This window comes from Chinchilla lanigera, unplaced genomic scaffold (genome assembly GCF_000276665.1).
Source record: "Chinchilla lanigera isolate Chin_1 unplaced genomic scaffold, ChiLan1.0 scaffold00083, whole genome shotgun sequence".
NCBI lineage: Eukaryota > Metazoa > Chordata > Mammalia > Rodentia > Chinchillidae > Chinchilla > Chinchilla lanigera.
In genome coordinates, this window is record NW_004955484.1 from 3,474,429 (window position 1) to 3,488,399 (window position 13,971).

Genomic DNA, 13,971 nt, shown 5'->3' on the forward strand with positions numbered 1-13,971 from the left:
ATGTGTGAGAATGAGAATGCGCCCCAGATGTGAAGCATCCTTGGAAGTCACCCTGGGGGATGAGTCCTACGACTCAGTCACAGAGTAGGACCTCCCCTCCTCCAGCAGAGCTTGTCCTCGGCAGGAGAGAGCAGCTCCCTGCACCTCAGGATCATGTCACTGCCCACTGGAGCAGAGAGATCAGGCAGTGCATACAGAGAAATGTGGGAGGAGGACTGGGCCCCCAAGCCACCCTACTGGCCCGCAAAGTAGAGGGCTGCATCTAATGGAGGTCAGGATCTTGAGGGAGATGTTCCTTGTTTAGGGAGGGTGAGGGGGAGCCAAAGCAGGCTGCGGAGTGATCCTGAGTTTGAGGTCACTGCTACAGACAGGGCCACACCAGGCCCTGTGTTTACAGGTGTGCAGAGAGGGTTCTGGATGGAAATCCGCAAAGCTGACAAGGAGGCTCTGTCTGGAGGAGGAAGTGGCAACGGAGTCTTTTGTGCACTACGCTATATTCTGGATTATTTCAACTTCTCTTTTATACAAGGTTCCATTATTTTTAAGTTGTAATAGGAAAGAAGGCAGAGTCCTGCACATGTGAGGTCATCCTGGACTCCCTCATGGACGCTGTCAGCTACAGAACCTGGGGCAGGGATGGGGGAGGCAGGGCTCTGCTGGGAGTGTGGTGGCACTGCTCCCCTCTCCCAAGAGAGGGGCTGCTGCAGATTTAACAATGGAAACATGCATTTCACAAATGAGAGGATCAACAGCCGGGAAATGGTATTTTTAGCTACTGTGGCTCTTTGCTTCAAAGGCGTATGTTTCATCTAAAATCAGGCAAACCTCCTACAAAGTCTGCCTGCTTGCAGGGAGTGATTAGCATAATACGAGTAAAAAAGGCCTGGCTCCACTCTGAGGCAGGAGTGCCTACTACAGGGGGAGCCTTTCTCTTGAAATAGAACTGGCAGATGAGGAAAGTCTTATCAATGGGGATGAAGCCCCCTGTTCACTCGGAGCAGGAATGCCACCTTGCACCTTGTAATGGCCTGGCTATTACGGGCACAACGGTGCTACTAGCAGCATGAGATCAGCGTGAGATCTTAGTGTAAAGAGAACCTCGGCTCTGCCCTGGACGGCTCCCCTTGTGGGTGCTGTTTAAACATCACTTGCGCTTTGTGTAACTGTCTTCTTCCAATTTTAAGTACAAAGAGTTTTGGAGTTGCCAAAGCCAATCAAGGTGAGCAAGCGGGATTGAGGGCAGGTGCGGACAATCACAGCACAAGGTCTGAGGTGGTGACAATCCAAGGTCTCAGGTGGTGACAATGTCCTCCTCTGTGGTGGACTGGCAACTAGGGGTAACTTCTAACACCCAGCTGGACTGAACCAGTGTGGTGCTGGGTGTGAGAGGCCCACCTGAGGATTGTTGCCGGTAGCATAAGAGGCAGAACTGGAGAAGAAGACAAGCTGCTGGGTGCTGTGAGAAGCTGTAAGGAGCTGTTGTTTTTCTCGGAGAGGCTTGCCATGCTGGCTTTCCTGATGAACTCACTGTTCTCATTGTCCAAGGAGCTCGGGACCTTGTTTTCACTGAGAATGACTTTGGTTCACTTTGGGGGAGCTCTGGTCTACACTTTATGGAGCATCGCTTCCTGGCTCAAGGCGAAGATGGTGCACAGCTCAGTCTCCTGGAGAAGCTTGTCGTGCTGGCTTTCCTCATCGTTGGAGGAGCTTGGGACCTCACTGTCACTGAGGATGGCTGTGCTGTTTTTTAGGGGAGCTCTGGTTCTTACTTTGAGCATCACTTCCTGGCTCCAGTTCAGATCCTTCAGCCTGCTAGCACAGATCCTTCATCTTGCTGGCCCAGACTTTCTAGCTTCCACCACTGGCCTTTGGGCCTTCCCAGCGCAGATCTGTGAAACAGGCCTGCATGAGACACTGTTGTGGGCTCCTGGCCTCCAGTGGGACTCATAGGGCCATTGTTATGGGCTCTAGGTCTTCAGCTGGACTCATGCAGGATATTACTGTGGGATCCAGGCCCTCAGCTGGATTCTTTGGTCTTTAATGTATGGGCAGTTTCCTGCACGCTCTTTTTGTAGGATTCTTTGGGTGATTATTACAAATGATCTTATAAAATGTGTCCTGTATTATACTGTTGCCCTAGTAAAACCCCCAACTGTAACACCCTCCAAGGCCACACTATTGTGCATTGGATGGCACTGCCCCCGGCCACTTCCATCCACCCGCCTGGCCTCGCTCTCCCAGGTGTGTGCTTGGCCTGTGGCTGCACTCTTGACAGTCATCTTTTCCTGCCTGGACACTCCTCAGTTGGCTCCAGATGACCCTGGGTTGTATGCAGCGAAGAGAGCCGAGACTCCTCCTAACACTACAAGCACGAAGTGAACACTGCGACCTTCTGGGAGCGCTAACTGCACTCATCTCTGGGGCAGCGCTGGAGACAGAGAACACTTGGCAGTTGCTCCAGGCCTCTGGCAGTCACACCAGGCCCAGGGCCCCATCTGGAAGGGAGGGGGACCTGCGGCTGTGGGGGTGGGGGACACAGTGGTGGTGGGTGTGCCATCTATTTTAGGCATCACCGTCAGAATGAGGAAAGACGGAAAGGCCAGTCATTTCTCCATCACCCCTCACCCCTGGGGTTCCCCTCAGGAGAAAGAGCACAGATACGTTTTCCTGCAGAGGGTCTGGGGACAGGAAATGCTTGCAGATGGGATGCACAGCTGAAGACCTGAGAAAGCAATTACCACGCTGCTGGGGGGCTGGGAGAAGCAGAAGGAGCAGGACTGGGCAGCCACTCAGGCTTCAAGGGCAGGAAGGCAGGCAGGAAGGAAGGGAACTCGAGGACTCTGCCAACTGTTAGGGCTGAGGTGGCGGGGGTCTCCTTCAGGAAAGGGGACGCAGGACTTCGTCCATCATGGAGGAGGGCCTCAGCCCAGGTGGGAAGAAGGAAAAACTGGCTTTGCTCTACTCAGGAGACAGCAGAGTCTAAGTCAGCCGAGTGCTCAGGCCCCTGGAATGAACTGTGGAGGCCAGCGTCCTCTGATGAGCCAAACAAGCGCAGCAGCAATGACTGGAGTGGATTTAAACTTAGTTCAGACGCTTTGTTTAAACCCCTGGTCCCAGCAGCACAGGATCTTGCAGAATGACAGCAGCAAGATCCCTCATCAAGCATGCTGCCTAGCCAGCCAGTAGCTTTTGGGGTCTTATGAAGCTAGCGGGAGGGGAGAGGGTTAAAGGCCACAGCTATGCCAGTGACTGAGTGAGGGTGTCACCCCGATTTACATCAATCCTCCCCTAGTGGGCCCTATACCCCACTTCCCCTCCAGCTAGTGGGAAGCTCTGGGGGCCGCTAGAAAGCCAGTCACTTTAGGCACGGGCTCCTGTATGCCTGCAGCCTGTGTAAAGGCTCTAGGGCGGCCACCCATCAGAGGCTGCGCCTCTCAGGGACCTGTGCAGCCTACCCAGGTGGACAGTGTTTGCTGAACTCGCTTGGGCCTTTTGTTTTTGTTTTTGTTTTTTTCTTCTGGTACCAGGAATCGAACTCATGACCTTGCGCTTGCCAGGCAGGTGCTGTGCCACTGAGCTAAATCCCCAGCCCCTCGCTTGGGCCTTTCAATGGCTCACTGCAGTGCTGCTTGTGAGGCAGCCAGGGCCAGTTTCCTCTGCCACCTTCCAGCCACGCAGCAAGTCTCCCAGAGGGCGTGAGATCCACCTCTGCACTCCTGGGCAGATGGCTGGCAGTGCCAGAAACACCGTCTCTTCCCTGCCCCCATCATTCCTACTGATCTTGCGTGGCTCAGCTCAGACATTCTCTTTTTCCGGAAGCTTTCCTGGACCCCTCCACTGGGCTGGGCACCCTGCCCCCACCCCATCTGCTCCCACAGAGCACCACCGTGCCACAATGCTGCTGCTTGCGATCGTGACTAACCCCTGAGCTCTGTCCACAGTGGTGTCCCCCCTGTGGGCACTGGGTCTGACAGTGGCGGGCACATGACACGTCTGCTCAGTGACAAATGGCTGCGCGGCGCTCCCCAGGCCAGCACCTCGGCAGCGCCCTCCCGGGTGCCAGGCAGAGGCTCTTTTCTGTCCTTGCAGGGAGGGGGTGAGTACTTGCCCCCAGCAGTTCCATTCTCAGATGTGAGGTTCTTGCCTGGCCTGACAGCTGTGGCCTCATTTCCAGGGCTATCACCAGGCTCCTTATTTTTACCCACTTGGTATTTTTCATTACTGATGCAGGGGCTGGGGGGTGGTGAGGGATTGGAGGTGGGGGAGGGAGTGGACAAATGCAAGACACAAATGCTCTGTGGCTGCAGTCCGGCTGCTGGGTGAGGGGCAAGCAGGCTGGAAAGGGAGTGGGGTAGGGATGGGAACAGAGACGGACTAAAAAAAAATCTCCGAAAGGGAAGAAAAATCCCAAATCCCACCTCTTGATTTTCCCCAGTAAGCATTTTTGACAAGGTCACAAATGCACTGGCTCTATAGATTTTTGGCTCCAGACCACATTTCAGGCAGCCTTTAAAAGCCAATTCTTGGCATAGCTTCAGCACAGCCCGAGGAAAGGGAAAACTAGGGCACTTTTATGCTCTGAGAAAACATCGGATCCAGGTCACAGCTTCCTGGCGTACCAAGTGGTGGGGCACCCTCCCGCAGGCCCGAAAGGGAGCACCCCCGGCCCCCGAATTCCCTTCAGAGCAGGAACCATGATGCTGGGCCACACATTTCTTTGTCACCTGCCTGCCTGTCGTCTCTCTAGATGGCAACCTTGGTGCAGGCAGGAACCACAGCTGTCAGTACCCACGAGCCCAGGGCTGGCATGGAGCCTGGCACACCCCAGCTGCTCTAGGAGCATTCACAGAATGGAGGTGAGGGAACCTTGGACCCCCGCCCCAGCTAGGTGATCTCTCTTTTCATGAACTCCCTAGCATTCTCCCCGCTAAAAAGCTTCTGTCACACTGGAAATGCCTCCTCTTGGGATGGTGGAGGCTGGCCTGCGCTGGTCCAGCCTGGGCTCAGGGCACAGTGAGCAGTTCATGGAAAAGGAGGGCCTCAGTTTCCTCCTGTGCTGGAGAACCCAGGTGATCCTGAAGGCCGCAGGAGGCTGCAGTGTGTCTGAGACCGTCCTAGTCTCTCTTCAATCAAGGTCCTGTGGTGACCGTCCGGGGACCCACGTGCGGATGGGACCAAGTGGCCCTGCTGGGAGGTGCTGGGCAGTGTGCGCCGCGAGCACCACACAGAACAAGGGAAAGCCTGACACCTCTAGTCTCTGGCGAGCACAGTGCTGCTGATGGAAGGAAGCCACACAGCAGCGATGAGCTGGGAGGCCGGCGGGGTTCCTCCTGCGCCGCCCGCACTGCCTTGGCCACTTCCTCACTGCCTGCTCCCAGGTGGTCTCCGAGAAGGTCGCTGGGTCACACATGTCCCTTCACCCTCCCCTGCCCCCCTGGAGGGATGGAGGGCATAGCTGCTGGGAGCTGAGGGACAGACACTCCTGCCAGCGCCACAACGGTCCCAGTGCGGGCAGAGGCAGGGCGGACACTCATGCCGTCTGCCTCCTGTGTCCACTGCCTTGGGTTCTAGTTCTGCAGTAACCGCTTCTCTTCCTGGTCCTGAAGGCGGGCACAGGACCTCCTGCCTCTGACGGAGACCACAGGGCTTTCTGCATCCAGGTGGGCACACGAGCCTACAGTCGGGCATCAGGCAGCCACGCCTTTTCTGACCACTCTGACGGGGTTGGTGAGACTCAGCCCCAGGGCGGCTGCTGAAGGGCGGGGTGCTGAGAGGAGTGAGCCTTAGTGCTATGGAGCAGGTGGCGGGTGCAAGAATGGGCTGACACAGGAGCAAAGGGAGCCAACTGTGACGGTGGGGAGAAAGAGGCCAAGTCCTGACAGTAGGAGTGGGGCTCTGAGTGTTTCATGATGTGACCCTGTCCATGCCTGCCCGACCGATCTATCTACCTATCCACCAGGCTTCCATCTCAGACAGGGTCTCACTATGTAGTTCAGGCTGGCCTTGACCTCATGACAATCCTCCTGCCTCAGCCTCCCAAATGCTGGTATTACAGGTGTGCACCATCACGCCTGACTTATCTCTTTATTTTTTTAATGTGAGGTTGAGAACTGGTTTTCCGTCCTGTGCCATCTAGGGTGTGGAATGGGCAACCCTGAACAAGGGCGGGGTCAGCGGGGGGTGTAGAGGAAGGGGGACTCTGGGATTTAGGTCTGTTTAATGCAGACTCCATGGCTTTCTCGCTCACCCCTCTCTAGAAAACAGGACAAACTGAATCGGCCCCAGAACACCTGCTTTCCAGGAGGTGGGTGGAGGGAGCAGCAGAGGTGGTGAGGGAACCTCCTGGGCCTCCCTCGACTCAGAATGAGAGGAGAAAGCCCCGCTCCCCAGGCAGCTCCCCTCCCGGCAGCTCTGCATAGGAGCCGCACCAGCCTCTCTGCAAGCGCCTTCCGTGCCACAAGTCTACTGATGGCCAAAACACAGACACAAGGCCGGCGGGACCGGGGCTGGGTGGGAAAGAGTCGCTCCTGCTGAGGGAGTAGACGGCACATCTTAGCCCTTGAGGAAGCAGCTTCCAGAAGGCAGGAGCAAGCACCTGGGCTCAACCACACCTCGCAGCTCCCCAGGAAGGCTGGGAAAACAGAACAGCTGCCTTGACTTCACCTGAATCCAACTCAGCTTGGCTTCGAAACAAGCGGGGCCAACATGGAGGAGGCGTGCCAGTGCGCTCGCCCAGGAGGAAATCAGACCGGCCGGAGGGAGGGGTGAGACATGTTCTCTTGAGCAAGAGTCAGAGGGAGGCTCTGACCGGGACAGGCATTCACTGTCAAAACACCAGCGAGGTCGGAGGAGATGATGGCGCAAGCAAGACGGAGACCAGAAGCAGGCTGCGACAGTGACAGGCCAGAGGAGCAGTGAAGGACACACAGATCCCAGCACTCCTCACTGCCGGCAGGAGCCAGGCGAGACCGGCTGCTCGCAGGCGGGGTGGGCAAGGCCCACGGGGCCAGTGCTCACCACACTGTCTTGCTGCCCTATCCATCACTCTTCCTTCCTCACACACAAGACCTGGGCCGCTGGGGAAACCGCAGCCCTGGGGTGTTGGGTGGTTTTTGAACGCCCTGGAGAGCACATCCCAAGCTCCAGGGTAGTTGCTGGGGTGAAGCTCTGTTGCTATAGGGATGTTCAGAGATAAGATAACAAGGATGGGACAGGAACAGACCCAAAGCCTACATTCCCCAGACTGGGAAAGCAGTAAACTTTTACAGAACGTTCCACTGTCCACTTCAGATCCCAAGAGTCTCCTTGTGGGCTGTCCCAGCCTGCAAGAGGCATGTGGCCTGTCCAGCACCCTTTCCTGTGGTACTGCAGTTCCACCAGGCCAGGCCCCTCCAAGAACCACCATTACCAACGCTCCAAGATGGGGCCTCTCCTAGGTGGAAGGGACAGCTGGGCTGGAGTCTTTTACAAATGTACTGCATTGTGAGTTTTGTTTTGGAGACAGGGTCTTGCTATGTAGTTCAGCCTGGCCTTGAACACACTATGTAGCCCAGGCTGGCCTTGAACTCCTGGTGATCCTCCTGCCTCAGCCTCCTGAGTGCTGGGATTACAGAAGCGTGAGACCACACCCAGTTCACAATTGCATGTGACAGAAATCCTTCTGGGTATCTTTCTGAATGGGGCTTGGCTGTGAGGGTTCTGTGATCCCGGTGCCTATCTGCTGAAAGCAATCACTTGAAGAGTGAGGAGAACCTCACAGGGAAGCCCTGAGAAACATGCTGAAACGATACCAGAAGAACGGAGCACGTCCTGAGAAATGCACTGTACAACGGATGGACAGGACACACACGTGCTGTGGCTATCTTTCTAATACAGACAGTTAAGTTAGGTAGAAATATTATAGGCAATCACACACGGCTGGGTCCCCGAGAGAGTCAGTCCAAAGATGAAAACTCACTACAACTGTGGCTAGAGGCACATCTGCTCCAGGCCAGGGCTCAAGATAAAGACAAAATGACCAGGCCCATGATAAGTGGTAACACCTGGTCTAATAAAGTCTAATAAAGTCACCTCAGTGGGTGAGCAAGACCCTTGGAATCATCCCTTCCTGAGAAGTTCTTTGTTCTTTCCATACACACTTGCTATGCGACTTGCTTTCCCATTGGATCGATGTTACCTAAGCGCCTATACTTATAACCTTATTGGTTGATCACAGCTTTAACCCACGTTGTGCCCATGTGGTTGTGCTCTATAAAACTTCCCCTGAAAAGTGGGCTCCGCGGCAACTCACTCAGGGCCCCTTCTGTCTCTCTGAGGAGCTGCATCTCTCCCCCTCAATTAATATTTCCTACTCTTAACCTTCTTTGTTCCTTAGAACTCATTCTTTGATTCTGGGGAACGCAAACTCAGGATATCAGACATCTAGCAGGTTGGGAGTTATATCATTTCCCTTATATCGTTTGGAGGCCCTACATCATTTCCTGTATCATTTCCAGGAGTTTGTGAGCACTTGGAAACCATCCAAGGATACACACTTGTCTGTGCTGGAGGAGATGCAGCCCTCTCCTGAAGAGGTAAAGAGGGTGGAAAATGACTTCTAGGGGCCAATTCCAAGCCTGCCACTACTTGTTAAGAAGAGGCTACACTATGACACACTTTAGCTACTCGTGAATTCACCAAGCTGTCTGAGTTACTGTGTCAAAGCTTCCCAAGTGTCCTGGCACCCTTAGGTAGTGTGTAAGTAGTCAGATCCAGAGAGTACTGCACTTTCCATCTGGAAACAGGCTCTCAAGCTTAGAAAGACATTTGCGATCAAGTTCTCAGTCCCCTAAAATGGTTTGTGGCAACCGCCACCCCCAGCCCTGTTGGCTACCTGAGCTATGGTTGGGGCAGAGCAATACCTCTCAGGTGTGCAGACTATAGAGCCTGTGTTGGGGGGAGGCTGGAAAGGGCCTGCGGGGGAGCTTGGAGGTGAGTGGCTTTCCCATCAACCTTGTCTTTTCCACTACAGCTGGCTGCTTGGGTCACCGTAAAGGACACATGTCCTCCTCCTGTCAAGTTCACTTGTGACTCTAACCTCCTACAGCCCTACTCAAGGCTCCTAGACCCTTGAAACATGGGGGTGCTGCCCTTTGAATCTCCCAGGCTCCCAGAACAAGCTGTGCGGGTCCTGCCCAGGACTCCCCTCCTCCTCCACGCCCTGGGAAGACCTAATTAATGCCAGCCTGGCTGCACAAGGCCCGTCACATGTGGTTTCCATTTGCCAGAAGAAAAGGCAGCCCTCTTTCTGGGAGTGCCCGTGTGTGTGGTGGTGTGGGGACTGCTTGAAGGGGACAGAGCAAAGCCGGCCCTGGCCCCAGGTGGCCTGGCTCTCCTTCCACTCTTGGGTCAGTGGGGGGCAGAAGGGTCCCATCTCAGGAGGTTCTGTGAGGTGCTGGGATGCTGGTTATTTCGCCTTAGATTAGGGACATGGGATAGCAGAATGGGTCGGGGTCTCTGAAAACTGCTCCTTGCAAGGCAGTCCTTTGTGTGAGACTAGGCCTCCCTGCCACTCACATTCCACAGGTTGTCTCCAATTAGCAGATCAGAAGCCGAGGGCGGGTTGTGCAAAGTGGCCTCTGCCACACCCTCCTCTTTGCCTTCTGCGAGGAAACCAGTCTCAGCCCCCAGGGTACCTTAACTAAAGTTGGTGAGATGAGAAGCTTCCTCTGAGAAGGAAGAGAGCCTCAGAATTCCTCCAGCCCTGTTTAACAAATGTCCTGTCTCCTTCCCCCAGCTGTGGACCCAATCAATATGGCTGCAAAACAACGAAAACTGGAAACTGTCCGCATTCTGGGTAGGAGGGCCAGGGCCTCTTTTAGCAGACAGACTCAGGTTGGCAAGCATTTGCCATAGCAGTTTATTTTTATTCTGAGCTAATGAAGGAGATCCATTAAAAGGATGAGAGGAGGTGAACTGGACTGGGTCTCTCAGCCGCTCTCTTGTAAGCTGGAGCCCGGGGCAAAGCATGCTTTTCTGAGATGCCCACTTAATCAGGGCGGCTGGACTTCACTGTTCTCCACTTTGCCTTCCATGAGCCTCAGCACAATGGGTTTCTGGGGAGCAGCCACTGCCTTGGGCAGGTGAGGCATGAGCAAAGACTCACAGGCAGAGGAGGACGTCCCCTAGACTGGGCAGCTGGAAGATTCCAGGGTGTGAGGAGGGAACTGGCCTCAGGAGGGGTCAGCCCAAGTGGGTTGCAGAACGTCCAGTGCCAGCAAAGTGGAATTTCCCAGTTACAGAATGAAAAAGCTGCTTCTCTCGATGTCCTCCTCTCTAGTCCCCGCAATTACAAACAACTCCAGTTTCTAGTAGCTGCCTTGCCCCGCCACCCACCGCAATGGCCAATCAACTCCCCTCTCCACCTATTGCCCCCTCTTCCCACAAAAGGGCTGGTCTGCAAACCCAGGATGCTGGAGGGCAGTGGCGGGGGGAGCAGTGTGAGTGGGGGCACATTTAGGGACCATCTGAGCATTTGCTCAAGGGGAGTGGCTACCATGTCTGTCTCCACAGGAAAGAGACAGCAGGACCAGAATGAACCGAAAGCCTCGTGTTGGGCTTCTCTGGGTCGGGGGTCTCAGGAAGGAAGTCCCATGATTGCTTCTTCCTTTCCCACTTGGGCCCTGGCTCATCCCCTCTGGATGCCTGCTCCATCTTAGGGGCGCCCCCTTTCCCTGGGAGGCTGCTGGGGACTCACCCACCATCAGCTGGGTGGTTGGGTCGCAGCCCTTGCATTCACAACGACAGTGGCTCATTAAAAATGAAAGCATTTTCTGGCAAGTGCTCTTTGCAAGGCAGCAGGGAGGAAGAGGAGGGGAAAAATGCGCAGTTGATGGAGCCAAAGGACGCTGGCCAGAGGGCCGCGTTGGCAGGCAGCGTGGAGAGTCTTCAGACTTGCTACTTCCCAGCACAGAAGCAGGCTTGTAAAGATCACAGCTGTTGGGTTACGCCGGAGTTCATATCACAGCTTATCAAAGAGGCTGGCTTTTTTCCCTCCTCTCCTTTTCTCCTGCATATAAGTGGGGTGGTTCACAGGCAGACAAGGCCTGGGCTTGTTCTGCCAGCATTAGCATGGAGGGTGGGAAGAGGCTGGAGGGTGGCAAAGCACACCAACACCTACTCCAGGCAGAGTTGGTTTAGCGGGGCCGGGAAGGGTGCTGGTGGGTGCTCTGGGCACCAGGGTAGCAGAGCTGGCTCTTAGCACAGAAGGTTCAATTATCTCTCACTCGGGACTGGATTTCCTTCCCCACAGACCACCGGGGGAGGCGAAAGCCAAGGCCGTGTCACGAGGCTGGACAACAGCCTCCCTTCATCAGCGCTGGGCCGGAACCCCATGATCTTGCTTAACCCCACGCAGAACAACACTATGAGCAGCTCCGTTTTATGGACAAAGCAGGAAGGGCCTGGAAACAGGCGACAAGGTTGCAAATGGGAGGAACTGGGGTTTGAGCCTCAGTCTGATTGCAGAAGTCACGCTCTTCCTCAAGCTCTGGGGTGTGGGCGGGGCTGGGGTGCCGCACCAGCCTCCTCACTACACCCTGCCATGTGTGGGCTTGGCCTCAACTCCCTGCAACCATGGGAAGGCCCCGGAAGCACAGCCGGTCTCTATGAGGCTGGCTGAGAGATGAGGTTTTGGAGGAATGGGCTTCCCCAACCTCAACACACACCGCAAGGTTACATCCGCCACGTGGGCACTGACGTCCAGCCACCCGGGCCGGGCTGCGGCTTAGGAGTCCCGCTCCTACGCCTTGACTCCACACCATGGTGAAGGCTGTGCGGGGAAAGGGGAGAGGCTCCTGGGTCCTTTGGGAAAGCACACATCTCCCTCAAAGGCAAGAACCCCAGCAGATGTCTGTCTTGAGACCTCCGGATGCCTCTGTCCTCTCACGGACTGCAGCCCCTCCTGGGCCTGTGCTAAACACACAACTGCACAGATCATGGCTTCGAACTCTTTTGTAGAAGAATCTCTCCCCACTTTCTCGGGGCTCACCATCAGGGGGTAAGAGGAGCAGTGTAAGGCTTATGAAACCGTTCGCTGCATTCTCTCAGGCCTGTGCCTTCACGGAGGCAGCCAGCATGTACTACCCCTCTTTAAAGCCATCAGCAGGAAAGAAGGACACCACACAGAGAAGTGGGGCAATCCAGAGGGTTCCCCATGTAAACCCTGCCAATAGGCCTCCTCCCCGTGGATGCTAGGATGGGTACCCTGAGGGTGGGAACTGCTGGAGAAGAGCTCAGAGAAGGAAGAGGGTGGTGATACCTCCCCATGCCCAGGGGACATCCTTCGGGGTGTCCAGACCATCAGAAGCCCCTTCTTCTTGCTGTGCCTTGCTATTCATTCTTTTTTCCCTTTGTTTGGTTGAGACAGGGTCTCACTATATAGTTCAAGCTGGCATTGAACTCACTACAAAGCCCAGCCTGATTCTATCTGATTCTATCAATCTTAGCCCCTCAGACCCATTCTCTCGAGCAATACAGTGATCTGTCAAATCAGCCAAGTCATGTCCCTCTCTGCCCATGCCCCTTGGTCTTGAACCCAAGGGAACTTTCCTGTCTCAGCCTCCCAAGTGCTGGCAGACAGGTATGTAACCCCATGCACAGCTTTTTCTTTCTATCCCCTCCCATATGCAGTCCTTTGGCCCAGTTCTCAGGGTGCCCTCAACTCCCTGCTTGGCCTATGAGCAAGCCTGGGGCTCTCCTCCCCCTTGGAGGCCAGCTTCTGGCTAAAGTCTCTACTCACCCCTCCATTTCCTGTCCCCCACTCCTCTGCTCCTCCCGAGGCACAGCAGACCCCTGTGGGCCTCATCGCCCTCACTGCCCGCTGCCCGCTCCCTATTTCCTCCCCTTCCTTCCATCTCTGTGGCTCTTCTCAGCCTCCTCTTCTAGCTCCTCCTTCCTTCTGCAACCGTCACATTCTGGGGCTCCTTAAGGCTCTGCTCCAGACCCCTTCCCTTCAATTGGCCTCCTCATACTCCCTAAAAATGAAAGCTCCGCAAGGCAGAACCATCTGGGAACACCAGTGCTGGTGTCGGTAAATATCTGTTGACTGAATGACTATAACATCAATTTCCAGATTTGCAACTTGGATCCTCTCTTTGCAGAGCCAGGTGCACCAAACTGCTTCTTCAACATCTTTATTTGATGTCCCCAAAGCGATTCAAACTCAAACATGTGACCTTCCTCATGTCCTGCTATTCTCTCAGGGCTCCTCCCTCAGGGACCAGCGCCACCATCCACCCAGCAGTTCAAACCAGGGACCTGCATGTTAATCCCCGACTCGCTTCCCCCGCACTCCCTCCAGCAACCAGCCCCTGTCCACAGACTTCCTATGAATCCTGAACTCCTTTGCTGCGTCCCACCCCTTGACAAGCTGCCAGTCTTGCTGGGACAACAGCCTCAAACTGATGCTAGCCCCTCAGACCCATTCTCTCGAGCAATACAGTGATCTGTCAAATCAGCCAAGTCATGCCCCTCTCTGCCTATGCCCTGACGGTGCTCCCCACTGACCGCTGGGCTGGTGACCCCAGTTCTTGGTACAGCCCACCACGCTGGCCCCTCTTCCCTTGCTCTCTGGTCTATAGCAAAGTGAGCTCTCCACATGCTTCCCGCCTTGAAGCTCCACAGCTCCCCAACCTTTGAGGTCTGACTTGAGTCGTCCGCTCCCTGAACATCCCGGGCCCCTTCAGCCCATCACCCTGAAGGTCTGATTTCACTGGCCACGAGGGAGGCCCAGGCATCCTTTTTAAGCCTCTCCTGTGATCCAACATGCAGGGCTGAGAATCACTGCTGAGGAGCACGTGGGGCCATGTGGACTACGCTGGAAATCTCCACCTGCTTTATTGGGGAGGTTGGAGAAAGCCGTGTTCCTGATCTAGCTGTCATTAACCTGAAGGTGACATTGGCTCACTCTTCTGATGACCCTGCTCCTTGGAG

The 13,971-nt window shown here is 55.2% G+C and overlaps 1 protein-coding gene across 1 annotated transcript in view; it reads right to left on the minus strand.

Moving 5' to 3' along the window:
* The window catches only part of Vac14 (Vac14 homolog (S. cerevisiae)), a 106,285-nt gene that overhangs the window by 23,242 nt on the left and 69,072 nt on the right, over positions 1-13,971 (minus strand). The window lies entirely within an intron of this gene.